The 26547-nt window shown below is 42.0% G+C and overlaps 1 non-coding gene and 1 pseudogene across 1 annotated transcript; both read right to left on the reverse strand.

The window, feature by feature from the left end:
- Window positions 1–1033: 1033 nt before the first annotated feature.
- On the reverse strand, window positions 1034–1131 carry Gm25697. Its single transcript, XR_003951265.1, has one exon. It is a non-coding gene; the product is annotated as a small nucleolar RNA SNORA67 (small nucleolar RNA).
- A 23339-nt stretch (window positions 1132–24470) lies between these two features.
- On the reverse strand, window positions 24471–25435 carry Gm7604 (annotated as a pseudogene).
- Between the last annotated feature and the right edge of the window lie 1112 nt (window positions 25436–26547).

Here is a 26547-nt window from a genome sequence, read left to right on the forward strand (position 1 = left end):
GAGGAGGGGGAAGGGGTCAATTAACCCTTCGGACCTCAGGTTCTTCTCAGGAAAGATTAGGAGAGCCACCTGAGGCTGGTTGAACCTGTCCTCAGTCTGACTTCACACTCACTTCCTCCACCCTAGATCTCTCCCCAGGAGTCATCTCATAGACTCCTGTCTGGTCTCAGTGCTGAAGCCAGCAGAGTTTTCAAAGTTTGAAATTTTCTACCACTAAAAAAGGAGAGATGGCTATTTATCTTGGAAGTAGTGTACATGCAAAACAGCAGGTATGGAAGTCAGAATCTAAGGATGGGAGTCAGGTCTCACTTCAACCATATGCATTAAGGCTTGAGGTCAGGGGCACAACTTAATTGTCAAGCAGACCCTCATTCCCAAGACATTTGAGTACGTGAACTACTTGGTGAAATTTTGCTTTAGTAAATGAATCTCCTCACAAAATTCCTTAAGCATCCTGATATTTTGTTATGACACAGTAAGAACATTTTTCACAAGCCTTTTTATTTACTTATTTTTTGAGACAGGCTCTCACTATGTAACTCTGGCTGTCCTAGAACTCACTATGTAGACTTGAACTCACAGATATCTGCCTGCCTCTGCTTCCCCAGTGTTGAGATTAAAGAGTACATCACCACACCTCTTGACAAGAATTTTAAAAAGTTATCTTTATGCAAACACTCTGCTTCAAAGGTCCCAGAATACTGTTTTGAGACGTCAAAGAAAGAACCTGGTGGCTGTGCTGGAGATAAGGGTTCACACTGGCCTGCAAGGAGCAGCAATATTTATACGTACCCAGAGCCAAGAGAAGCAGTGGTCTGTTGCTCAAGGATGAATTAATAACTTCTAATGGGCAAACTTCTAGTTTTTAACAGATGTTAGCATCTCTCTCCTGTTCAATGTCTCCAAAGGTCAGAAATGGTAGTAACTCTCCTCTCATAGTTGCATATCACTGGTTCTTAAAAAGTATTCTCCTCTTCCTCTTCTTCTCCTCCTCTTCCCCCTCCTTCTCCTTCTTTTTTCTTTTTTCTTTCATACATGTAGGCAGCCTCAGGAAGACAAAGGAAACAAGTATTCCTTATTCAGCAGAGACCCTGGGCATGCCTGGCTTTCTTCCAAGTTGCTATCTTAAAAAGTATTTTAAACCATCTATTACATTTATTTATTGACTGTATTTGTGTGTGTGTGTGTGTGTGTGTGTGTGTGTGTGTGTTAATTGGCCCTGGTGAGTTTCTGTTTCTTTCCCTGCAAGATTCCCCATGTTTGAATGTGAGCACATGTGTACTATATAGCAAGTGTGTGGGGGTCAGAGACTATTTGTGGGAGTTAGTTCTCTCCATCCACTGTATAGGATCCCATTAATAGAACTCAGCTAATTAGCCTTGGCCACAGACATCTTTACCTACTCAACCATCATGACAGGCCCTGGTTTCTTTTCTTCTCTTTTCTTTCAACCTCCCTCCCTTCTCACCCCTTCCTACCCTCTTTTTTTCTTCCTCCCCTCCCTCCCCTCCCTCCCCTCCTTCCCCTCCCTTTTCTCCCACCTCTGCCTCTGCCTCTGCCTCTGCTTCTGCCTCTGCCTCTGCCTCTGCCTCTGCCTCTGCCTATGCCTCTGCCTCTGCCTCTGCCTCTGCCTCTGCCTCTGCCTCTGCCTCTGCCTCTGCCTCTGCCTCTCCCTCTGCCTCTCCCTCTGCCTCTGCCTCTCCCTCTCCCTCTCCCTCTCCCTCTCCCTCTCCCTCTCCCTCTCCCTCTCCCTCTCCCTCTCCCTCTCCCTCTCCCTCTCCTTCTCCCTCTCCCTCTCCCTCTCCCTCTCTTTCTCTCTGAGACAGAGCCTCATGTAGCCCAGGCTGGCTTCCAACTCCCTAAGTAGAACTTTGGATCCTCCTGTGTCTGGGAGGGAGTGCTGAGATTGCAAATGTATTCCACTAGGCAGGAACAGCACTTATATCAAACAACCTACAGAGCCCCTGCCAAGGAATGGTCACTGTGGATGCTGCAGACACTGACACTTGACACAAGTACGCACTTTTTCCGAGTATGTTCTCTGTGTCTCCCTACTCCCCAATACTGGTCCACCACATCCCCCATATTACTTTCAACTGGCTGTTTTCCTTGCATGACTAAGGCCCATAAAATGGAATGTAGATCTTTTTAAACAGATCAGCATGCCATTGCCTGCTGCTCAGTACACTTTGCTGTGTGGTACAAGAAGTTAACTGGCCCTTGTGAGTTTCTTTCCCTACATAAAGGGGACAATTGTAGAAGTAGGTGTTATATTTTGAAGGGTGGTGCCAGGCTTCAACTTCACTGCTTTCTCTTGTCTGCATTTTGCAGGAATGTTAACATACAGTCCCCAGTTAGTCTTTCTCGGTGTAACTAAGGCCAGTCTGCCTCACTTTGCCCAGGTTAGGTCCCGAGTCTCCTTCCTCACTGCTCCTCTCTCAGCTCTGGAAATGCTGCCTTCTCTCTCGTCTTCTGCTTGTTGCTCGTTGTCTACATTGACTTCTAGAGAGATTTGCGACAGATCTTGCTTACTCCTCCCCACTGGAGACACATTTCTTGGCCACCTACCTTTCCTAACATTCTCTGGGAAGGGCTCAGAGAACTCAGAACACCTGAGTTTTACGAGATGATGCACCAGATAGCTTTCCTTCTCCCAGGTTAGAAATATTTGAAAACAGGCCACTTTACAAAGATACTTGGAAGCACTGAGTTGAACAGTTTTCAGTCTATCAGGGAGATTCATGACGGTTAACCTTACATTTTATTTTATACTCCATGAAGGCAATATGCATTCTCTTGATACCATCATTAGATTTAAAAACAACAATTTTGTTACTGAGATATTAAAATGAGTTCACAGTTATGGAAGGCGGATTATGTATTAGGCAGTGTGCTAAGTACTTTGAAAGTGTCAGCTCAGTTTATTCTTTAAAAATTAACTCTTTGAAGTTTTGCAGTTCCATCCAGTCTTTCAAGAGAGAACTCAGGTTATGAGCAGAAGTAAAAAAGAAAATAACTAACATATTGTGAAAACAACTTTAAAATTCAGTAAATAAAATAGTTGTAATTGTTGAGAAAAATTAAAACCCAACTGTAGATCCTAGTTTGTACTTATCTAACAGAAGATGAAATTTGAGGGTTAGGGAGATTAAATAGCTTCATATATGTTAGGTGATGAACAAGAGCCAAAGCAGTCTACCTTTGACATCTAACCACATAGAAATGTCCTATAGAATCTAGTCAGTATAGAGAAATGTTCCTGTATTATTTGATATGTTAGATCGGTGATTCTCAACTAGTGGGTTGTGACGCTGTTGGGGGTCAAGTGACCCTTTCACAGGGATCACCTAAGACTATCAGAAAACACAGATACTTACATTATGATTCACAACAATAGCAAAATTACAATTTTGAAGTCACAACAGAAATAATTTCATGGCTGGGGTCACCACCACATGAGGAACTGTATTAAAGGGTCTCAGCATTAGGAAGGTTGAGAGCCACTGCTCTAGATGCCCTCTCAGATCCATAGGTTCACCAGATGTAGTAGTGTGTGCCTGTCATCCCAGTATGTGGGAAGGTAAAGCAGAATGATTGCTGTGAATTTTACCCCAGTTTGGGCTGCATCACAAGACCCTCTGTAACAAAGATAGATAGATAGATAGATAGACCGATAGATAGATAGATAGATAGATAGATAGACAGAAGATTGATCGATCGATAGATAGATAGATAGATGATAGATAGATGATAGGTGATAGATTGATAGATGATGGATAGATAGATAATAGATAGATGATAGGTGATAGATTGATAGATGATGGATAGATAGATAATAGATAGATGATAGGTGATAGATTGAGAGATAGATGATAGATAGATAGCCCACAAGTTTCAATCCTCCACTTAGACCCTGTTCCTGTGTGTTAGGTGATTACAGGACCTAGGTTGGTCTTTTTATTCTGTTTTTGGACAGGGTCTCATGTAATTCAGGACAACAGGATGAAGAACCTCCTATGAAAGAGCACTTTCAAATCCTTTGGTGGAAATATCAGAGGAGTGGGGTGGAGGGCCTCTGCCACAGGCCTCAGATGTTATCTGATGACTGACTTAGACTTTGGGTTGGTGCAAGATGGGTGTCTATTCCTTCCTAAATGATTTACTTAATAATCAAAAGGTCACACAGAGAGGTGGGCTATTTAGGGAGCTAAAGATAGCCCCAAATGAATTTGGTTCCCAGCTGTAACTTTCTAGCTCCCCACAATCAGCAAACCAGCCTAGGTGCAGCTTTTTCTGGGAAACTCAGTCCACACTACTGTGAATCATGACTTGCAGACAGAAAACAATAATTCAAAGCAGGTCTAAAAGATTGCATTTTAAATGAACTGTTCTCTGTGGAGAATAATTACATGGAATTAGCATAAATTGCAAGAGTCAAAGTAGATGTTTGCATCTTTTTATGTGTAATCATTAATTAAATATGATACCTTAAAAACTATCTACAATGCAGAATTAAATATTTATCTTAAGCATAACATTTTTACTTGAGTTTTAAAAATTCTGTGTTACTAGCTGTAAGGTAGAATAGTTGTAGAAATATCAATCAAAATGTGTGTGTGCTCATGTCCACGTTCGTGTTTGGGATTGAACCCCAGGCTGGATGTATGCTAAGCCAACTGTTTTCCCACTGCACTGAATCTCACTCATAATTGCTTATTTATTGCCTTTTGTCAATGTACAAAATAATGGTTTTCACTGTGACACTTTCAAACAAACAGGCATATCATATTTTTAGCAGATTCCCCTCCCTATTGCCTTCCCTTGTCTTCCCCTTCTCTGGGACCCTTCTTTTACCACTGTCGTTAGGGGCAGAGTCTGGGCCCTAGCAATCAAGGCCTGGCCACTAAGTTCTAGTGACACCCCCCTCTCCTTCCCAAGGTCCATCTTTGGGGTTCAGAAATGAATTTAGGTTTAAACAGAAGAGGTATGGGTAAGCAGGCAGTCTGAACGGTGAAAGCTGTTTCTGGAGGCAAGCTCCCTTTACGGCTTGCTGTAAAAGATCCTGACAGAATGTAAAAGGCCACAGAAGCCCTGAAATTGGCAAAATAGATTTCATTGTTAGCAGAACTAGCTTCACTGATTTAGAAAAATAGAGGTGCACAATGTTCTGGCCACTCCTAAAACCTGTGTGTCTGCCAGTGTTTTGACTGTTCCTTGAACCCATCCATGTGTGTGCCCACTGATGAAGCCCATTGCCAGGTGTTTGTGATATTGGTTGCTGGGGAAGAGTCAGAAAATCTCCCCAGCAACCACAGCCAGGGCCAATCCAGAGTTGCTGCACCTGCACCAGACTCTTTCCTTGTACCCCTCCCATACCCATTTCTTGAGAATAGATATTGTTTAGATTGGGAAATCCCCTACTTCCTCCTTCTCCTTTCCCCCTTGAGGACCTATAAAAACTGGGATCCCTACCCCCTCAGGATCGACTCCTCTACCCCTGTATGGGATACAAGTCATCCCCAGAGCTCTGGCTTTCCCTGAATAAAGCCTCCTGTGGTTTGCATCAAGTTTGGTCTCTCGTGAGTTCTTGGGGGTCTGCTATTATCCCGAGACTTGAGTGAGGGTCTCCCTTCAAAGGTCTTTCATCTGTAGACTTTTGCCTTTTCTTTCTCCCAGCAAGAGGTTCCAGTTTTGTGGGGTCCATTGCTTCAAGTCTGACAGCTGACAGGAGTGGCACAAACATATCTTAACCTGTGTATCTTCATTTCTACCTGGAGGGTTACGCTTCCCCCAAACCTCCCTGGGTGCTTTCCTGTTTACATGCTAGCTTTATTTAGAAGCATTTCTCAGTCGGGTGTGGTGGTCTACACCTGTAATCACACTTTGGAAGCTAAGGCAGGAGAGTTGCTTGTTTGAGACCAACTTGGGGCTACTTAGCAATAATGTCTCAAAAAGATTTAAATAAATAATGAAACCAAGAAACATTTTTCATGCCCAAATGTCGAATCTATATGAGTTCCTACAGAGAAGCATTTGTAATTTTAGTTCAGAGCTTAGATATCACATTGGGGAGAGATGGTTCAGTGGTTAAGCATGTTCCCAGCTGAGGGGATCCAAGTTCAGTTCTCATTACTGTGGCAGGAGGCTCACAACTCCTGTAACCGTAGCTCCAGGGGATTAGATGCTGTCTGCTGGCTTCCACCGACAGTCACACCCTCACACAGACACACACACATAGATGTGACTAAAAATAAAAACAAATTTTAAGAAAACAAAATCAATATTACATTGGGTCATAATTTGTAAGTATGCAGGATTTGGGAAGAATCTTCCCCATTGCCCCACTTTTAAATCAATTCAAAATGTTCCCTTTGGTCTAGGGATGCTATTCAGGGACATAGTACTTCCCTACCTTGCAGAAGGCTCTAGTTTTGATTCCAATACTGAGTGGAATGGAGGGAGGCAAAGAGGGAGAGAGAGAGAAAGAGACAAAGGGAGAGAGAAAAAGGAAGGGAGGGAGGGGAGAGAAGGAGGGAGGGAGGAAGAGAGAGATAGAGATAGACATATCCCTTTAATTTATGTGTGATTTGCTTTTGGAGCAACCAAAACCTGGAAAATAAACAGTAATTATGTACAAATGACTAAAACAAAATGCTTGTTGGTGGTAATGGGGCTTGGTGGTACATGCTTTTTATCCTTAGCACTCAGGAGACAGTGATAGGTAGACCTCTATGAATCCAAGGTCAGCCTGATTGACCTAGTGAGTTTCAGACTAGCTGGGGTGTTCCTCGTGATATATGGACACCATGCCATTTGTCAATAAAACAGGAGGGCTAAAGAGATGGTTCAACAGTTAAGAGTGACTACTGCTATTGCAAAGGACCTGAGTTCAATTCCCAGCACCCATGTCAACGAGCTCACAACATCCTGTAAATTCAGTTCCAGGAGACCTAATACCTATAGCTAACCCACACTCATCACCTGCCAGAGACACTCACACTAAAGGGCTAATGACATAGAAGCTGGGCACACAGCCTCCACAGCACAGCTGCCCTTCTTCTCTGTCATTAGACCTGCAGAGGTCAGGTGTAGAAGTTACATGGTTCTTCCTCCCATCCCTATGCTCTCAGAAATAAGACTCAGAATCAAATTATGTTTATAAATATCGTGGCCATAGGTATCTATGGCTTTTCTCTGACTAGATCATAACTTAAAGTAAGCCATTGATTCTAATCTGTATTCTGCCATGAGGTTGGTTACCTGTGCTCAGGTACCATGTGTCTGTCTCATCCTATCTTCCCAGGTGAATCTCCCATACCTGGCCCTATTCCAGAATCCTTTCTGCTTCTAGGATTTTCTACCTGCTATTTCCTGCCAAAGCCCTATGGCATATTTATTATTGACAAGTGTCACATCCATACAGACCCAAGGTATTCTCTCTACAGTCAAGATCCTCTTCCTTTTCTTTTCTTTTCTTTTCTTTTCTTTTCTTTTCTTCTCTTCTCTTTTCTTTTCTCTTCTTTTCTTTTTGCCTCAGTCAATTTTGATCTAACACATGAGGTTAAAAATAGTAAACAATGAATAACCCACTCACAATGCACAGTCCCGGACAACCCCTGATCTCTGTCTCCACAAAGAAGGGCTTGATCTCATTTAATTCAACCGTACAAAAGCAAAATGTGGAAGGACTTTCATCTGCTATGGCCCGGTGTTTATTCCTGGCTGATAGCAGATGCTTAGTAAAAGTAATCCCGAGTTTATACTATTTAGAAAGAGTTGCTAAATAGATCACAGTGACTTTTGAACTTTTCCTCTCTTCTTGTGTCATTGTGAAAATTACTGTACCCTCATAAGTTGTAAAGGGAAATAGATAATTCTACTTCTGATCTTCCAAACACCTTGTTCAAATCCTGAATAGATTTTCCATCATAAGCAAGAACCCCTCTAAACTTTCATGGCACCAACCATCTCCTTCTGTGGTGTAAACACCATCAGCTCTGTAAAGTGGAAATTCATGAAGCTATCTCCAAATTTCACAAGATCATTTGGGTTTGCCTGGTACTCTCTGTGTAGCTCAAGCTGGCATCAGACTTAGAGTAGTCCCCCTGCCTCAGCCTCTCAAATGCTGGGATTATAGGCATAAACCGCCAAGCCTGGCTTAAATATCATCACATTAGGGATACACCTTTTACTTAAGAATTTGATACTATTTCACTGTTTAAAATTTTGTTTTGTAGATTTATTTTGTTTTATATGTATAAATATGTATTTATATGCATTTGCATGTGTTTTATCTATATGTGTGTATACCATGCATGTATAGCAACATCACAGGTGAGAAGAGGGCAGTGGATCCCCTGGGACTCTAGTTACAGACAGTTGTGATCCACCATGTGGGTATTAGGAATTGAACCAGGACCCTCTATAAGAGCAGTCAGTGCTCTTTAATGCTGAGCCATCTTTCCAACTCCCATTTGTATTTTAAACATTTTTACTTAATTTGGGGGTAGTGGTGGGGGGCACATCCCATAGAACACATGTAGTCAGAGAACATCTTGAAGAAGTTCTCTCCTTCCACTACATGGGTTCTGGGATGGAACTCTAGTCATCAGGCTTGGTAACGTGCTCCTGTATCTTAGTTAGGGTTTCTATCGCTGTAAAGAGACACCATAACCACCACTACTTTTAAAAGGGCAACATTTAAGTGAGGCTGGCTTACAGTTTCAGAGGTTTCGTCCATTATCATCATGGTGGGAAGCATGGCAGCGTGCAGGCAGACATGGTGTTGGAGAAGGATCAGTGAGTTCTGTATCTTGATCTGCAGGCAGCAGAGGGAGACTGTCTGCCACACTGGGCATAGCTTGAGCATACGAGATCTCAAACCGCTCATCCACAGTGATACACTTCCTCTAACGAGGCCATACCTCTTAATTGTGCTACTCCCTATGGGACAAACATTCAAACACATGAGTCTATGGAGACCATTCCTATTGCAACCACCACACAACCTTACTCATTGAGCTGTCTTGCCAGCCTGCCATTTACTTTTACTTCAAGATTTATTAGATTTCCAATTCAAGAGTACATAATTTACCATCTAGCCATTTATTTAATTACTTTTCTCTCTGTTATAGATGTCTCATAAGTGAAAGAAATGTCAACTTTAGAACTTGTTGTCTAATTGTGATAGACACAAATTTTAAAAAGATGACCCAGTATAGACTTTCACAATTAACACATGTCCAGGAATTTCAGTTTCTGCATACTTTCCTTTTAATTTGCATAACAGCTTTTTTTTCCCTAGAAGCATACATAGACATTGAATAAAGCAAGCACTTCACAGATCCTTTTATTCAGTCCAGGACCCCAGGTCTGGTGATGGAACTGTCGCATAAACTGATGTGGGGCTACCATCCCAATTAACTCAGTTTAGGATTTCCCTCACAGACATGCCTAGAAGTTTGTCTCCTAGATGATTTTAGACCCTGCCATGTTGACAATAAAAGCATCACAATTCCCTTGTCAACTTGACCCTCTAACATATTCCTTGATTGGGGACCGAGTGACAAGTTGGGGAGGGAAGAGGGCAGGTCTGACCATCACATCTCAGTAGCTGGTATCAGTTCAAACTTCTGGAGTTTGATTCCAAGTAACTTGCTTTATTTTAGGCATATTTTAAGCACAACACAATTTGGTGAAAACCATTTTGGTGATAATTAACTCAATCCCACTTGCACAAAAAAAATCAGACTATAAATCTTGAGGAACAAAATAAGCTAAATACAGATTAGATCTGTAAAGTTGCAAAGTCCATGAAGACAGGTTCTATAGATCGTCTGAGGGAAAAAAAAATACGATAAGGGTCTGGGCAAGACTTGGTCTCTAGCCACAGGTAGTGCAAAGGTCACCAGATTAGTAAGCATGTCTGCTCTCAGGCTTCTGGAAGGATAACAGGCATTGCACTCCTGCTCTTGAAGGAACAACCCTTGTTCTTACCAATCTAGGTTCAAGGATCAGCAAGGTAGCTCAGTGTGTAAAGGTGATTTCTGCCAAACCTGGTGGGCGATCTGAGTTAGATTTCAGTAATCTACATGGCAGAAGGAGAGAATGGAGTCCTGCATGTTGTCCTCTGCACAGTACGCGTGTGCTATGGTGCACATGTTTGCCCATGCTCAAAAAAAAACAAAAAACAAAAAACAAAATAAGATACAACAAAAATTAGTTTTAAAAGTTTTTAAAATGTGAACGTTTGAGTCTTTTCTAAGACTCAGGTGACCTCTTAGGCTGAATTCTTGCAATATAAAAAAGCCAAGTTCTATATTTTCAGCATACAATGGCACAGAGTAAACACTCCCATTTTAAAGGGGACATTCCTATCCCTATGGTGGCATAGCAATGAAAGATTAGAATAAAACAATCCCCAAATCCAGCAAGGCAAACACCAAGTCCTGCAGCTCTGTGTCCAGCATCTGTGGCCCATGATGGAGGAATCTGGGCTCTAAAGTGACTGGGAGACATGCCTCCCAAGCTCTGCAGCCTGCAGCACAGGGAAATCTCTCATCTTTCTCTAGGCCAGCTTGTCCCATGCCTATAGCACTCTTTAGCAAACGTCTAATGATCTCAGCATCTGTAACAACCTGGGGTCCCCACTGTAATTTAGGATCCATCACAGCAGCTTTATGAAATGGCCTCTTAAGATCTCTTTGCCAGGACTCTGACCCTGTCACATGTTGCTCAGCTGTACAAGTTCTCTGGAACCTTAGTGCCAGGTTCCTTGGTCCCATCAGTCTGATGACTTTTATACCTACAAAGCCAGGACCGTGTGGGTGATTCTGAAAAGTTTGGTTGCCAGCTCAGGACATAGCCTTATCCCCTTGAAATGAAACTGCGGTGGTCTCAGTGTGCTTTCTGCAGCCTCAGGAATCCATTCAGAAGCGTTCTTATTTCAGGATCCCTCCTATGAAATGAATTTCAGTCTTCACAAGATAGAGCTTTCAGCGCATAGTCTTATACTCAGGGTGTCTTCCTGCCCATTGCCCCAGTGGGGCAGGAGATTCTCTTTAATGGCGATGCTCTTTCTAACAACCGGCCTTATCTACAACTTTATATTCTCTCCTCTCCCCATGTAACACATGGTTTCAATTTGTTTTTGCTCCATTTGTGCTCTGCTTCATGTAGACTTGGACAGGAGCAATGAACAGGAACAACCTGAATGTTGTCCTGTCTTGATAGTTCTTCTGCCAAACAAACAAGTCCATAGCTATTGAGTTCAGCTTTACTTAACTTCTTGGGACATGGGCAGAATGAAGGCATAGTTTTCTCCAGGACCCAATGTGAATGGCCTCAATCCAGAGGTTTTGTTTCCTTCTGAAACCTCAAGAACTGGGCCTCTGCTGCCTGTGTTTCTCTCAGCATGTTGATATTCCAAACTCTCACCAAAATGATCCTTTAAATTCCAAACTCTTCTACATTTCTCCTGCAAATGAATGTCAAAGGCCTAAGAACCACATCGTCAAGCTTAATCACAGTTGCCCAATTCTTGACCTCATTTATGTGTGTGTGCGTGCATGTGTGATGCTACTTTTCTCATCACTGTGATGAAATTCCTAAGAAGAACAACTTAAGAAAGGAAGGGCTTATTTTGGTTCACAGTTTGAGGATACTGTTTATGTGCTGGAGAAGGCAGACACTGACACTTTAGGCAGTTGGCCATTGTGTGCACAGTCAATACACACACACACACAAACATATACACACACACAAAGAGGAGGGAATCAGGCACTAGTGTTTGTTCCCTTTCTACTTTTTATTAAGACCCAGATCTCACGGAAAGGTTCTTAGTTGGGCCATCCACCTCAACTCACCCAATCTAAAAACACTCTCACAGACATGCCCAGAGATTTGTATCATAGATTATTCTTGATCCTATCTTAGCCCACACTTGCAGCTTTTCTTGGCAAATATCCCATGGTGTTGGTACTTCCAACATCCTGGATTATCTTTGTTTTTTGAGACAGGGTCCTGCTGTGTAGACCAGGCTTCTGCCAGGTAATGCTCCTAGCTCAGTCTCCTAAGGTTAGAATTACAGGCATGTGGTAACATACCTATCTATTTTCTTCCTGTTTTCTTCTTCTTCTTTTTCCAAGGAGGATCTCATGTATCCTGGCTGACCTTGAACTCAATATTTAGCTGAGAATGAGCTTGAACTGATTCATCTGCTAAGTCCTGGGATTGCAGGCATCCACCTCCACATCTGGATTTCTGTTCATCTTCTTCATCATGTATTTGTTAGCACAGGTTCATACTTTAGTACAGTGAAAGACATAAATATTCTTTTATTGTTTGTATATATTGTCTCATCTTGTAGGAAGTTTCCAAGTCAGGTTTTTATATTAGAATCTTTAATCCTGTCCTGACCTGCAGGACAGCCAAACAGGGACTTGAGGGGCACTTGGAAAAGAATGGGGGACAAGAAATGCAAAGAACGGACAGCAAGTCAAGAGTCCTGATCAAGCTGACAAATTTGTATTTTTCCCACACAGGTTATATACTCATAGGAGTAGGAAGTGGGGTGTAGGGGGGGTTGCTTGGGCAATGCACCTGTTCCCAGGATATTGACAGGAAGATCAGAACAGAAAGGGTTATTAGGCACCTATCCACAAGATTTATAGCTATTTGTTCTCGGCTGACTTCAGGATCCATGTCTACTTGTACTCAGCTGGGCTAGTGCTTTCCCACAGAGGCCAAGACTTTATTCCAGCAAGCATTTAAGGCTGTAAATGTTCAAACAAGGTCGCTCCTAACATAATCCAGTTGTTTTTCATTTTTTATGTATAGTGTGACCCTGGATTTTAGTGAACTTCAAAGCCATTTTGTCATACATCGAGGTTCAATATCTGTGGGGCATAGTTTAGTCCCATAAAGTGTACTATATTTTTGCATAATCTATACCAGTGCCTTGTTGTCTTGGTGATGGATGATTTAAGTTTTCAAGCAAATCTTGATGTCCAGGTGAATCTTTATGTCTTGGAAGGTCTTTCTCTTTTCTCTCTATGTTGTAATATCAGATCATCAAAGCCTTTCATTGAAATCATGTTGATGAACTGAAACCTTTATGGCGTATAGTCTTCCTGTCTGTGAATAGTGAATATAGTTTCATTTGAATCTTTTCTACAAATGTCTTGAATATTTTTTGATCTTAAAGATGCACATATTTGCATCTTTATGTGTCTCATGGTATTTTCCCAGTGGCTTCTTCTTCTATATTATCATCCTTAAAACAACATTAGGTGAGTGTTACTGGTTATTAAAATTATGTTATATATTATAATCCTATTAATATCAATGATTCATCAATAGATTCTGGCTTGTTCTTGTGCAGATAACCAAAGCTGCTGTAAGTTTAGTCATGTTCAGTATGCCTCCCATATTACAGCTTCTTCTTTTTTTAAAATTTATTTATTTTATCTTCAGACACACCAGAGGACAGTATCAGATCCCATTATAGGTAGTTGTGATTCACCACGTGGTTGCTGGGAATTGAACTCAGGAGCACTGGAAGAGCAGCCAGTGCTCTTAACTGCTGAGCCATCTCTCCAACCCACCATCCTCCAGCTTTTATACTTTTTGTTTCCTCTTCTAGGATGTTCCCTGATCCTTGGTGGAGAGGGAGGGTGGTGCAGATGTCCCATGTATGAATAAACACTTAAGCCACTTACTCTCAGCACTTTGGACAGATTTCTACATTAAGCACTAACTACTACAGAAAGAAGCTTCTCTATCTAATGTTGAAAGACACATAAATCTATGGATATAAATATGAATATAACAGTTTGACAATAAAGCCCTTAGCAAAATAACAATATAGTCCACCCTAGGGCCCGTGACTTTCCTAACCTCGTGTCTTAGTTACTGTGATGGTTTGTATATTCTTGGGCCAGGGAGTGGCACCATTTGGAGATGTGGCCTTGTTGGAATAGGTGTGACCTGGTTGGAGTAGGTGTGTCACTGTGGATGTGGGCATAAGATCCTCATCCTAGTTGCCTGGAAGTCAGTCTTCCACTAGCAGCCTTTGGGTGAAGACATAGAACTCTCAGCTCCTCCTGCACCATGCCTGCCTGGATGCTGCAATGCTCCTACCTAATGGACTGGACCTCTGAATCTATAAGCCAGCCCAAATTAAATGTTGTTTTTTATAAGACTTGCCTTGGTCATGGTGTCTGTTCACAGCAGTAAAACCCTAACTAAGACAATTACTCTTCTATTGTTGTAAAACATTCTGACCAAGGCAACTTATAAAAGGAAGTGTTAAATTGATACTTACAGTTTGAAAGGGTTAGAGTCCATGACAGCAGAGCAATCATGGAGGCAGCAATAGTTGACATCTCATATCTCAACTATTCCACAAGTAGGAGAGCAGAGAGAGGTACACAGAAAATGTCCTGAGCCTTTTAAAACCTCGAAAAAGTCTGCCTTTGACACACATCCTTCAACAGGCCATAGCTCCTAATCTTTCCTAAATAATTCTATCAACTGGGGATCATGTATTCAAATATATGAGTCCATGGGAGCCATTCTCATTCAAACCATCCCGCCATATTTATTTATTGAAACTGGATTTTTCTGTGTAGCACCGTATGTATTTACTACCTTTGTATTGCTGTGATAGAATATCAGAACCGAAGCAACCTATCAGAGAAATGGTTTATTATGGACTTACGGCTCTAGAGAGATAAAAGTCTATGCTGGGTAGTTTTTTGTTGTTGATGTTTGTTTGTTTCGTTTTGTTTTTGTTTTTTTTGTCAACTTGACACAATCTGGAGTTATCTGAAAGAAGGAAACCTAAATTGAGAAAATGCTTCCATAAAGATCAGGTTGTAAGGCATTTTCTTAATTAGTGATTGATGGGGGAGGGCCCAGCTCATTGTGTATGGTGTCACCCCTGGGCTGGTGGTCCTGAGTTCTATAAGAAAGTAAGCCTTGAGAAGCAAGGCAGTAAGTTTGAGTTCCTGTCCTGACTTTGTTCAATGATGAACAGTGATGTGGTGGTGTAAAACAAATAAATCCTTCCTCCCTGGGTTAGTTTTGGACATGGTGTCTCATCACAGGAATAGAAACCCCAACTAACACAAAATCTATCACTATCATGGTGGGAAAGTGTTGCAGCAAATATCAGTGAGAGCTCACGTCTCAAACCACAAGCAGGGAGCAGAGTCAGCAAACCTGAAATGAGGCAACTCTTTAAATTCTTAAAACAGCCACCCTAGTGACTTACTTCCTCCATCAAGAGTATACCTCCTAAGCTTGTCCAAACAGGTCTGCCAACTGGATACCAAGTATTCATTCAAATCACCACTCCATGCCCTCCTTATGGTACAAGGCATACATTCTCTCCTGTGAAGAAATCAGAAAGCGTTTGGTTACTCCTATAGCATTTATGCCACTACTGCACCAGTGGGCACATTTTGCCTAGCATGTTGATATTTTAACATTAGTGGTCCAGTACTGGGTGAGATCATTTCTTCCCCAGTGTTCTGCATAGCATCTTCCTGCCCAATGAAATCTAGCTAGCCAAGGAGAGAGTTTTGTGGTCAGTTCAGTATTGACATCTCTATCTTCTGCAATCAGATGTGTGGTATCTTTAGCAATGGGGGTGGTGGTGGTGGGAGGGGATATCACCTAGTTATGTCAGGAAACCAAGAACAAGAACAAGAGCAACAGTTGTTCTTCTTCTGGAGCCTCTATGACCAATAACCTATGGCTGCACTGAAGGTTTCATTAAAAATTCATGTCTTCTGGGAAAGTATTGTCTATCCATGCATGGGACCTCCATTCAAACTCCTTCTCTTTTTACAGATTAGTGGGACTTCATAAGGCTTCTATATACACCTCTAGTCTGGGCTAACCCTCTTTTTCTCTCATTTTTTCATTTTTGTGTCTCCATCTCTACTTAAACCTTTAACCTCCTTTATTTATATTCCTTATCCTGCTCTATCACGCCCCAAGTGGCCTATTGTCCTCTCTTATTTTGCTTTTTAGTGGGTTACAAGGTTGCACATTTCCACATCTCTTTACCACACACACTTTGCTATGGCTAGCCCTTCTCTCTCCTCTTCTCCCCTCTCTTCCCCTACTCTCTGTTTTATTCCCCAACCTTGTTTTAATTTTATCTATATTTTACTGTCCCATCTTCCTTAGTGTCTTCTCTTTCTTTACCTAACTTTCTAAGAAGGATCACAGGTGTAATGATAGATTAGTGACACTAGGAAGACAAATGTTGTTCTTGTTTTTACAGGAGTGCTCAGCATATTACCATTATGGAGGATATTTGTCAGAGATGTGTTGTATTTATCACCTTGAGTTTAAAAAAAGCTCACTTTCCTTTAGACACTGATAGAAATTTTTGTTATGTTAGTTTTATCAACCTTTTCCTTAATCTAGTGGTAAATCATTTGTTTTTCTTATTTTTAATTTATAAATATCAGATGTATACTAATACATTTTTCTAACATTAGAGCAGCTTATATATATTTTTTGCAACTTATATTTTTATATAAAAATGTTGGTCATAATGAATACGCATAATGCCAGGAGCATACCACCAACCCTACCTAGGCCTTTTCTTCTTTTGGTGTGCATGATGATAAGGCTTGAGTTTTTCCTTTCTTTTAGTCTTCTTGTCTTCATACTGAGGTTATACAAATTTTATAAAATGATTTGAGCCTGTTGTAATTTGTTTTTACTGCTGTGATAAACACCAGACCAAAAGAAGCTTGGAGAAGAAAGGGTTTATTTGGTTTACATATCCTGGTCATAGTCCATCATTGAGGAAAGCCAAGGCAGAACTCAGTCAGGCAGGAACACCGAGGCAGGAACTAAAGTAGAGACCATGGCAAAAGGCTGCTTACTGGCTTGCTAAGTATGCTTCCTACCCACCCAGGGTGGCAGGGTGGCACCACCCACAGTGGTCTGGGCCCTCCCACATCTTTCATTAACCAATCAAATACCCCACAGACTTTCCTATAGCCCAATCTGATGGAGGTAATTCTTCAATTGTGTTTCTTCCTAAAAGACCTCAGTTTGTGTCAAGCTGGTGAACAATTAACCAGCACAGAGCCTTATTTTCCCCTTTAAAAAGTCACTAAAACAGGATATAAAAATTAAAATTAGTTGTTTATGGACATTTTTGATATGTGTATCTTCATTTTAACCTACAACCTCCAAAGTGAAGTATAGAGGCAGAGGCATGGAGAGGCTGACAGTTCCAAAGTTGAATAATAAATCAGGATGAAAATAATTAGCGTTAACAATTCTGCTTCCCTGCAGTGTTCACAATGTGTAGCTAACGAGAGAGAAAAGAAAATAATTATGAATTGTGAGACCCAGCTCTGCTTGTGCAGATAGCAAAGGCAAAAATTAAAAAAACCCTCCAAACCTCCATTGAATGAAAGACAATCCTTCTGTACAGAAGACAAACGGGAGCTGATTGCCTACTCTCTCTGGGAGGCATCCATAGAGGACTGATGCTCTCCACCCTCCTTAGGACGCTGTGTTGCCATAGACACAGGCTAGGACCCAAATTCCCTCCCCTTCCCACATTTCACAAAAGGAGTGTTGATTGAGAGCAAACACATTCATGAGAAAAGTGTATACATAAAAGGAAAAACAAAATTAGAATGTGAGTTTCTTCCCTTCCTAACTTAACTCCCCCGGATCCTTCTCAGCCAATGAGTGGAATGGCCTGCTGAATGGCATCTATGTATGGTCAGTCACTCATTCTTAGCGCATTCAGATGAAACTGAGTGGGCAAAGTATACGGTAAGAAGCTTTTCTGTTTTAATTTATTTCTCATGTAACTATATCACCTTAGTCACACCCAATGGCATTATTCGTCATTAGAATAATGGCTGTTATTTTACACCATCGTGTTACAAGCTGGAATTGCCCGAGAGTAATCCAGAGCTTTCCAAAAATGAATTGATTATTAATCGTCTAATTAAAAATAAAATATAGGGGGCTAGAGAGATGGCTCAGTGGTTAAGAGCACTGACTGCTCTTCTGAAGGTCCTGAGTTCAAATCCTAGCAACCACATGGTGGCTCACAACCATCCATAATGAGATCTGATGCCCTCTTCTGGTGTGTCTGAAGACAGCTACAGTGTACTTACATATAATAAATCTTTGAAAAATAAAATAAAATATACCCATACTTAAAAGTGCATCCCCCAGATTGTAGACCTCTGTTATAGGGATGTTCACTGAGAGTTAGGACTTGCTTCGTGTGGTGGTTAGTGTTGATTGTAGTCTTCACAGAATCTACAAATCTGGGTTTGTCCCCCAGGCTTACTCCCGAGAACTCTTTTAGATTAGATTAGCCTCTGAGCTTGTCAATGAGAGATTGTCTTAATTAGGCTAATCAAGGTAAAGATATAACCTAAAAAAGGCCACTACATCCTAGAGGCACCGGTCCAGGTCCACATAAAATGCAAGAAGCAGGCTGAGCACAAACATTCATTCATGTTTCCGTGCTCCCTGAGTTCAGTGTCAGCAGCTGCCTGAAGCTCCTACCACCATGCCACCCTCACCACCGTGGACTGCACCCTAGAATTGTGAACCAAAATAGCCACTTCCTTCCTTAAGTGCCTTTTGTCAAGGCGCTTCACCACAGCAACAGGGAAAGAAAGTGGCCTGTTCTCTGTATGTGAGTGGAGCTGGGGTGGAACCCAGAGCCTCACACATCAGACAGTGTTCTACAGTGAGCTTCATCCACAGCTGTTTGGAAATGTGGTTTTTCTGCACAGTCTTGGCTATCTTGGAACTTGCTCTATAGGCCAGGCTGGCCAGGAACTCAGAAATCTATCCGCATAATCAGGCTGGCCACAAACTCAGAGTCCCACCTATCTCTGCCTCCTAAGGGCTGAGATTAAAGCCCTGCACCACCTTTCCTCGCCTATGTAATGTTCTTTTTCCATCTCTTGGCCACGGAAGCAAAATGAGTAATGGGATTTGGAACTGTCACGTGCCCCTTCCCAAGGATGGACTGAGTGCATTTTACTACTGTCCTTGTTTGAATTTTTATAGACCACTGAACCAGTTTTAGAAATTGCTCGTTTTTTCATGATTTAAAACATTGACAATAATTTTAAGTTAGCACACAAAGCCTGTGTTTGTTGTACCTTGCTTGTAGTTCACGCCGATCCTCCCCATCCCTCTCTCCTCCCCACTGCTTGCTGCTATCCTTCCTCCTCTGAAGTACAAGTCCCCTTCTTCTTCCATTCCACACTTGTGGGCATTTTCTCTCCTGGTCCCCTTGGAAATTGGTTGTAACAGGCTGAACTATGCTCCTTGAAAGCTCATGTGTTGAAGTTCTGCCCAGCCAGTACCACGGAATGTTACTGTGTTTGATTGACAAGAACATTTACAGAAGTAATTAAGTTAAAAAGAAAGCGTTGGGATGGACGGCTGGTGTCCTTATTAGAAGAGGAGATTTGGATGCAAAGCCCCAAGAGATGAATGTGCTGTTCGCAAGCCAAGGACAGATGTCTCAGGAGAAGCAAAGCGGTCAACACCTGAGACCCGGGGCTTTTGGTTCCCAGGAGGTTTTAATCTTCTGCCACCAGATCCCTGGTATTTTGTCATGAAAGCCCCAGAAAATGGTTAGGCAGAGGAGGTAAACCATCAGGCAGAGGAGATGCACCCTCAGGCCAAGGAGGTAAACCATTAGGCACCAGTGAGAAGATCCTGAGAATTCGTCTGTTTTATAAGCCACAAGTTGAGGTTTTCAGGAAGGGAGTCTTCACAGAAACTGAAAAGCAAAGATGGACATTTACCTATAAACACTTGTGACTAGCATCCACTAGCCTGGAAAGATAGCCCCAAATGAACCAAACACTCAGTGGAATTACATTATGCAGAAGCCTGGCATAGATTCAGTGTGTTTGTGAGTTAATAAGTTATAAACGGTTCTATATCCTTTTCTGGGCCTTTTTCCAAAAGGAATTATTTAATTTGGGATACATTTTTGCATGTGTATAAATGTTTAATAAAGTATCTCTTAAAACAGCAAATTCCTAGGAAGGTTTCCTTGAGGTGTTTTCTTTCTTTGTTAATGTGGAATTCTTGAAACATAAATTAGCTGGTTTAGGGTAAACAGCTCAGTAGCATTAATTACATTCACAGTACTGTGCAGCTGATAACTCAATCTAATTACAAAACATTTGTCTCTCTCCCAAGTAAAATCCTTAACCACGAAGCAGTTCCTGCTCACTGCTGTCTTCCTTTGGCTCCCAGCACCAACCAATCTATGTTCTGCCTCGACAGATTCACCTGAATACTTCATGTGAACAACTTGTCCTCTGGCAACGCGTTGCCTTAGTCCTTAACACAGGATTTTCAGGATTCATTCATGTTACAATATCTACTAGTACTTTGGTCTGCTTTGATGAAATAGTGTTCCATTGCGTGTATCTGCCACACTTTCTTGATACATCTTTCCCCTTATATTGAAAATAGATTTTTTCCCCTCACATATTCTGTCCTCTTTATGGTTTCCCCTCCCTCTACTCCTCTGATTCCTCTCCCACCCTCCCATCCAGATCTACTTCTCTTCTGTCTCTCATTAGAAAACAGGTTTCTAAGGATAATAATAAAATATAATAAGATAAAACAAAAACTGTCACTTTACAGTTGGACAAGATAAATAAACAGAAGGAAAAGAGCCCAAGAAAAGGCACAAGAATCAGAGACCCACTCGTTCCCACACTCAGGACTCTCATGAAAGTGCTAAGCTGGGAACCATAATTTATGTGCAGAGGACCTGGTGCAGACCTGTGCAGGCCCCGTGCATGATGCTTTGGGCTCTGTGAGTTCAGTGAGCTTTGATGAGACTTGTTTTCTTGGTGATATTCATCCACTCTGCCCCTCATACTCTTTCTGCCTCCTCTTCCTTGGTTTTCTCTGAGCTCTGAGGGGAGGGATTGGCTAGAGACATTCATGGAGGGATGAGTGTTCCAAGGTCTCTCACTCTCTGTAATGTCTGGTTGCAGGTCTTTGTTTTTTAAGCTCTCTCTCATTTAAAAAAGATTTATTTTACTATATGAGTACACTGAGGCTGTTTCCAGACACACCAGAAGAGGGAATCAGACCCCTTTACAGATGGCTGTGAGTCACCATGTGGTTGCTGGGAATTGAACTCAGGACCTTTGGAAGAGCAGACAGTGCTCTTAACCACTGAGCCATCGCTCCAGCCCCTGGCTGTAGGTCTTTGTATTTATTCCCATCTGTTGCAGGAGGAAGCTTCTCCAGTGATGGCCAAGCAAGGCACTGATCTGAGAAACAGCAGAAGCTCTGTGGGAGTCAATTTATTGCTATGAGATTTTGTTTTGTTTTGTCTTGCTGTTTTTAGAACAGTAGTATTTGGTTTTACCCTAGGATCCTGGGTTATCTAGTATATAATTTTTTGTTACCCAAGAAGTACCCTATATGGGTTCCATATTGTGGAGTGGGCCTGAAGTCAAAGCAGATATTGACTGATAATCCAGAGTTACTACATTGGAGAAGACTGATTTCTGCCCCCCCCCCCAACATGTATAAATGACGGCTCCCTTGTTAACCTTTACCCTAGTGGGTAGGATTTCATTAATCCATTTATTCATGTTCTCAGGAATCCCATAAACACTAAACTGGAAGCTACACTATAAGTGCTGAGGCCCTGTGAGTGCTGCCTCAGTCTCTGTGAGTTCATGTGAGCTTTGTTCATGTTGATTTAGAGTCTTATTTTCTTTTTCTTTTTAAAGATTTATTTATTTTATTTATATGAGTACACTGTTGCTGTCTTCAGGCACAGTAGAAGAGGGCATTGGATCCCATTTACAGATGGTGTGAGCCACCATGTGGTTTCTGGGTCTGAGCTACCTCACTCAGGGTGATTTGTTTCTAGGCCTAGGAATTTCATACTGTCATTTTTTTTTTTTAAGAGCAGCAAACACTCTTAACTTAGCTGCTGAGCCGTATCTTTTTTTTTTACTCTTTTTTTTTTTTAAGATTTATTTATTTATTATATGTAAGTACACTGTAGCTGTCTTCAGACACTCCAGAAGAGGGAGTCAGATCTCCTTATGGATGGTTGTGAGCCACCATGTGGTTGCTGGGATTTGAACTCCAAACCTTCGGAAGAGCAATCAGGTGCTCTTACCCACTGAGCCATCTCACCAGCCCCATAATGTCATTTTTTTTTTATGGCCGAGTAATACTCCATTGTGTAATGTGCTATATTTGTTTGTTTGTTTGTTTGTTCTTTATTTTTATAAAATCCATTTATCTCTTCAGGGACAACTAGGTTGCTTCTAACTTCTGGCTATTATAAATAAATCAATAATGAACATGGTTGTGATAAGATGATGCATCCTGTGGGTATATGCCCAAGAGTGCTATAGCTAGATCTTGAGGTAGATCATATCCAAGTTTTGCACTCCTGCCAGCAATGGATGAGTGTTTCTCTTACTTCACATTCTCACCAGTTTGAACTGTCATTGTTTTATTGATCTTATCCATTTTGACCAGTATAGGATGAAATCTCCAAGTAGTTTTGATTTGCGGTTCCCTGATAGTTAAGGATGTGGATGGATATTCCTTTGTTTGTTTGTTTGTTTGGTTGGTTTTGGTTTTTCGAGACAGGGTTTCTTTGTGTAGCCCTGGCTGTCCTGGAACTCACTCTGTAGACCAGGCTGACCTCGAACTCAAATCCGCCTGCCTCTGCCTCCCAAGTTCTGGGATTAAAGGCATGTGCTACCACATGGATATTCCTTCAAGTGCTTCTCAGCCATGTGAGTTTCCTCAGTTGCCAATTCTCTGTCTAGATCTGTTTTAACCCATTTTAAATTAGGTTATTTGTTTTATTGATATCTAGTTTTTTTTATTTTTATTTTTTAAAAATTTTTTAGTTCTTTATATGCTTTGGTAGTTGGTAAAAGTCTTTTCCCATTCTGTAGGCTGCTGCTTTGTCTAAATGATGGTGTCCTTTGCAGTGCAGAAGCTTTTCAGTTTCAGGAGGTCCCATTTACTGATTGTTAATCTTAGTCCTGTGCTGATTGATGTTCAGCGAGTGCCAATGACTTCTAAGCTATCACCCACTTTCTTTTCTATCATGTTTAATGCATCTGGTTTTATGTTGTGGTCCTTGATCCACTTGGACTTGACTTATGCACAGGGTGATAAGTATGGATCTATTTGCATTCTTCTATGTGTGGTCATCCAGTTCAACCATCACCATTGGTTGAAGATGATGTATTTTTTCCAGGGTGCATTTCTATCTTCTTTATTAAAAAGAGGTGTCCATAGGTGCATGGGTATCCATAATCTCTCCAGGACTTTATCATAAGGAAGCGTTAGATTTTTGCCAAAGGCCTTTTCTTCATCTAACGAGATAATCCTGTGGTTTGGTCTTTCAGTTTGTTCATATTGCATTTATGTAAGTTGAACTATTCTCCATCTTTGGGATGAAGGCTACTAGATCATGATGATGATCTTTTTGATATGTTCTTGGATTTGGTTTGCAAGCTTTTATTAAGAATTTTTTGCATCTATGTTCATGAGGAAAATTGGTTTGTAACTCTCTTTTTTTGTTGTGTCTTTATATGATTTGTTTGATTTTTTTTTTTAGCTAGATGATGGCTTTATTGAGGGTTACAGGACACCCCAGGAAAAGGTGAAGAGAACTGTCTTAGTCAGGGTTTCTATTCATGCACAAACATCATGACCAAGAAGCAAGTTGGGGAGGAAAGGGTTTATTCAGCTTACACTTCCATACTGCTGTTCATCACCAAAGGAAGTCAGGACTGGAACTCAAACAGGTCAGAAAGCAGGAGCTGATGCAGAGGCCATGGAGAGATGTTCCTTACTGGCTTGCCTCCCCTGGCTTGTTCAGCCTGCTCTCTTATAGAACCCAAGACTACCAGCCCAGAGATGGTCCCACCCACAAGGGGCCTTTCCCCCTTGATCACTAATTGAGAAAATGCCTTACAGTTGGATCTCATGGAGGCATTTCCTCAGCGGAAGCTCCTTTCTCTGTGATAACTCTAGCTGTGTCAAGTTGACACAAAACTAGCCAGTACAAGAACCATCCAGAGGTCCGCTGAGGTGGGGAGGGTGTGCTGGGGGGATCCAGATGTGAGTGCCACACACAAAGGGTTGATGATGTGCCGCTATTATGGCAGAGAACAGGCACATTGGGCTAGGGACTCTTGCCCCAATCTATCAGTCCAGGAATCCTGCTTTGTGTAGAGTCTTCCGTCTCTCCAGCCCTCATTCATCACAATTGTGCTTCACTTTCTAAGGCTGCTGGTGTATACAGCATCTGAAGGCTTAGCCTATGGCTGAACACTGTGTCAGGAAGTCCACAATCAAGTTCCAATACCAGTGGTGCTGGACTGATGTTCTGGGCAAAAATCAGCACATCTCATCTGCTGTACTCTTCACCTCCAAGGGTTGGGGACCTGGATCACGAGGCCCAGGGGTACCAGGAACGGGTTCAGTGGGCAGATCCCAACTGCTTTCCAGGCCAGCCTCGGCTCTATGGGCTCAGAAGCTTGAGAACTAGCTTGGTCAGGCTCCTCTGGCCCCGTGGAGCCAGTCCCTCCATCTTCAGTCCCAGGCCCAGAGAGAGGTCTGGGGAGCCATCAGTTGAGCATATGTTTTGGTCATATGTTCCAGCAGAGCTGTGCAAGGCAGGTGGGACAGTTCCTCTGGAAGTGCCATGAGCAGGTTAAGGACCCCAGCTGACTCAGCTGCTGAGAGCTCAGGGCCATGGCCACCTCTGGAGGAGAAGGAAGGGTATTTGTAGATCTTCTCAAAGTCCACGGCAAAGCCTCTCTCTGTGGAGGATCCAGCCAGGGACTTGGTTGGGGCATCAGGGTCAGGGACAGTAACCTCTGAGGCAAGACCAGAGGTCTCAGGGTTGACTCCAGAGGCCTTAGGATCAGAGACAGAAGCCTCACGAGTGGTGTCAGTAGCAGTCATAGGGACAGGCCCAGAACCTTCAGACGCAGCATCCTTCTGCCCATCTTGGTTGCTCAAGAACACCAGTGCCTTTCCACGGGTCTTTGTGGGCTTGCTCGGCCTGGAGTGCAGGAGGCTGAGGGGTTCTCCTGCAGCAATGGTGAGCACCTGGGAGAAAGCTGCAGTCAGGGCTTCCTCCAGTGGGCCTGTTAGTTTCTCAGCAAGATCCATCCATACCTCTACCGGGGCTGGGAGCTGTATTTCTTGATGTCTTGGCCCCTCTCTGCCACCTGGCTGCATCTTCTGAATGGCCTCTTGAACCACCCGGTCCTTTGAGCTTCTGGATAAAGCGACAGATCTCAGCCTCACTGTGGCCTTACTCCTGGGTCAGCTCCGCGGCGTCTGGCTCCAGCTGGCCCCGCCGAGCCTGAAGTAGCCTCATAAAGTGAATTGGGCAATCTTCTCTATTTCTATTTTGTGGAATGATTTGAAGAGAATTGGCACGAATTCTTCTTTGAAAGTCTAGTAGAATTTTGCACCAAAACCATCTGGCCCTGAACTTTGGTTGGGAGATGTACTGGCTGGTTTTATGTCAACTTGACAGATGCTCGAGTTATCTGAGATAATGGCACCTCAATTGAGAACATGCTTCCATAAGATCCAGCTGTGAGGCATTTTCTTAGTAATTGATGAGGAACGACCCAGCCCATAGTATGTGGTGCCATTCTTGGGCTGGTCCTAGGTTCTTTATAAGAAAGTAGGCTGAGCAAGCCATGGGAAGCAATTCAGTAAACATCCATGGCCTCTGCATCAGCTCCTGTCTCCAGGTTCCTGTCCTGATTTCCTTCAGTAATGAACAGATATGGAAGTGTAAGCCGAAACTTTTCCCCCAGACTGGCTTTATGGTCATGGCATTTTGTTGCAGCAATATAAACCCTAACTAATATAGAAACTTTAACGACTGCTTCTATTTCACTAGTGATTAGTAGGTCTGTTTAAATAACTTATTTGATCTTGATTTAACTTTGGTAAGTGGTATGTATCAAGAAAATTATCAATTTTTAAAAATTAATTAATTAATTTATTTATTTTAGGTTTTTCAATTTGGTGGAATACAGGTTTTTACAGGTACTTAAGATTTTCTGGATTTTCCTTTGTGTCTGTTGTTATGTCTTCCTTTTCATTTCTAATTGTGTTAATTTGGGTATTCTATCTCTGCCTTTTAGTTAATTTGGATAAGGGTTTGCCAGTCTTATTGATTTTTTTTCCCAAAGAACCAACTGTTAATTGATTCTTTGTACTGATTTTGTTTCTATTTTATTGGTTTCAGTCTTGGGGTTGGTTATTTCTTCTCATCTACTCATTTGGGTGTAATTCTTGTTCTAGCATTTTCCTGTGTGCTGTTGAGTTATAACTATGCATTCTCTCCAATTCTCTATGAGTTTGAGGCAAGCCTGGTCCGCACAGTGAAATCCTGTCTCAAAAATTATTTATACCTTAACTTAACTTCTAATGCAAGCTATGTAAGTGACACCTAAGGCCTATTTTCTATAA

This window comes from Mus musculus, chromosome 14 (genome assembly GCF_000001635.26).
Source record: "Mus musculus strain C57BL/6J chromosome 14, GRCm38.p6 C57BL/6J".
NCBI classification, from domain to species: Eukaryota; Metazoa; Chordata; class Mammalia; order Rodentia; family Muridae; genus Mus; species Mus musculus.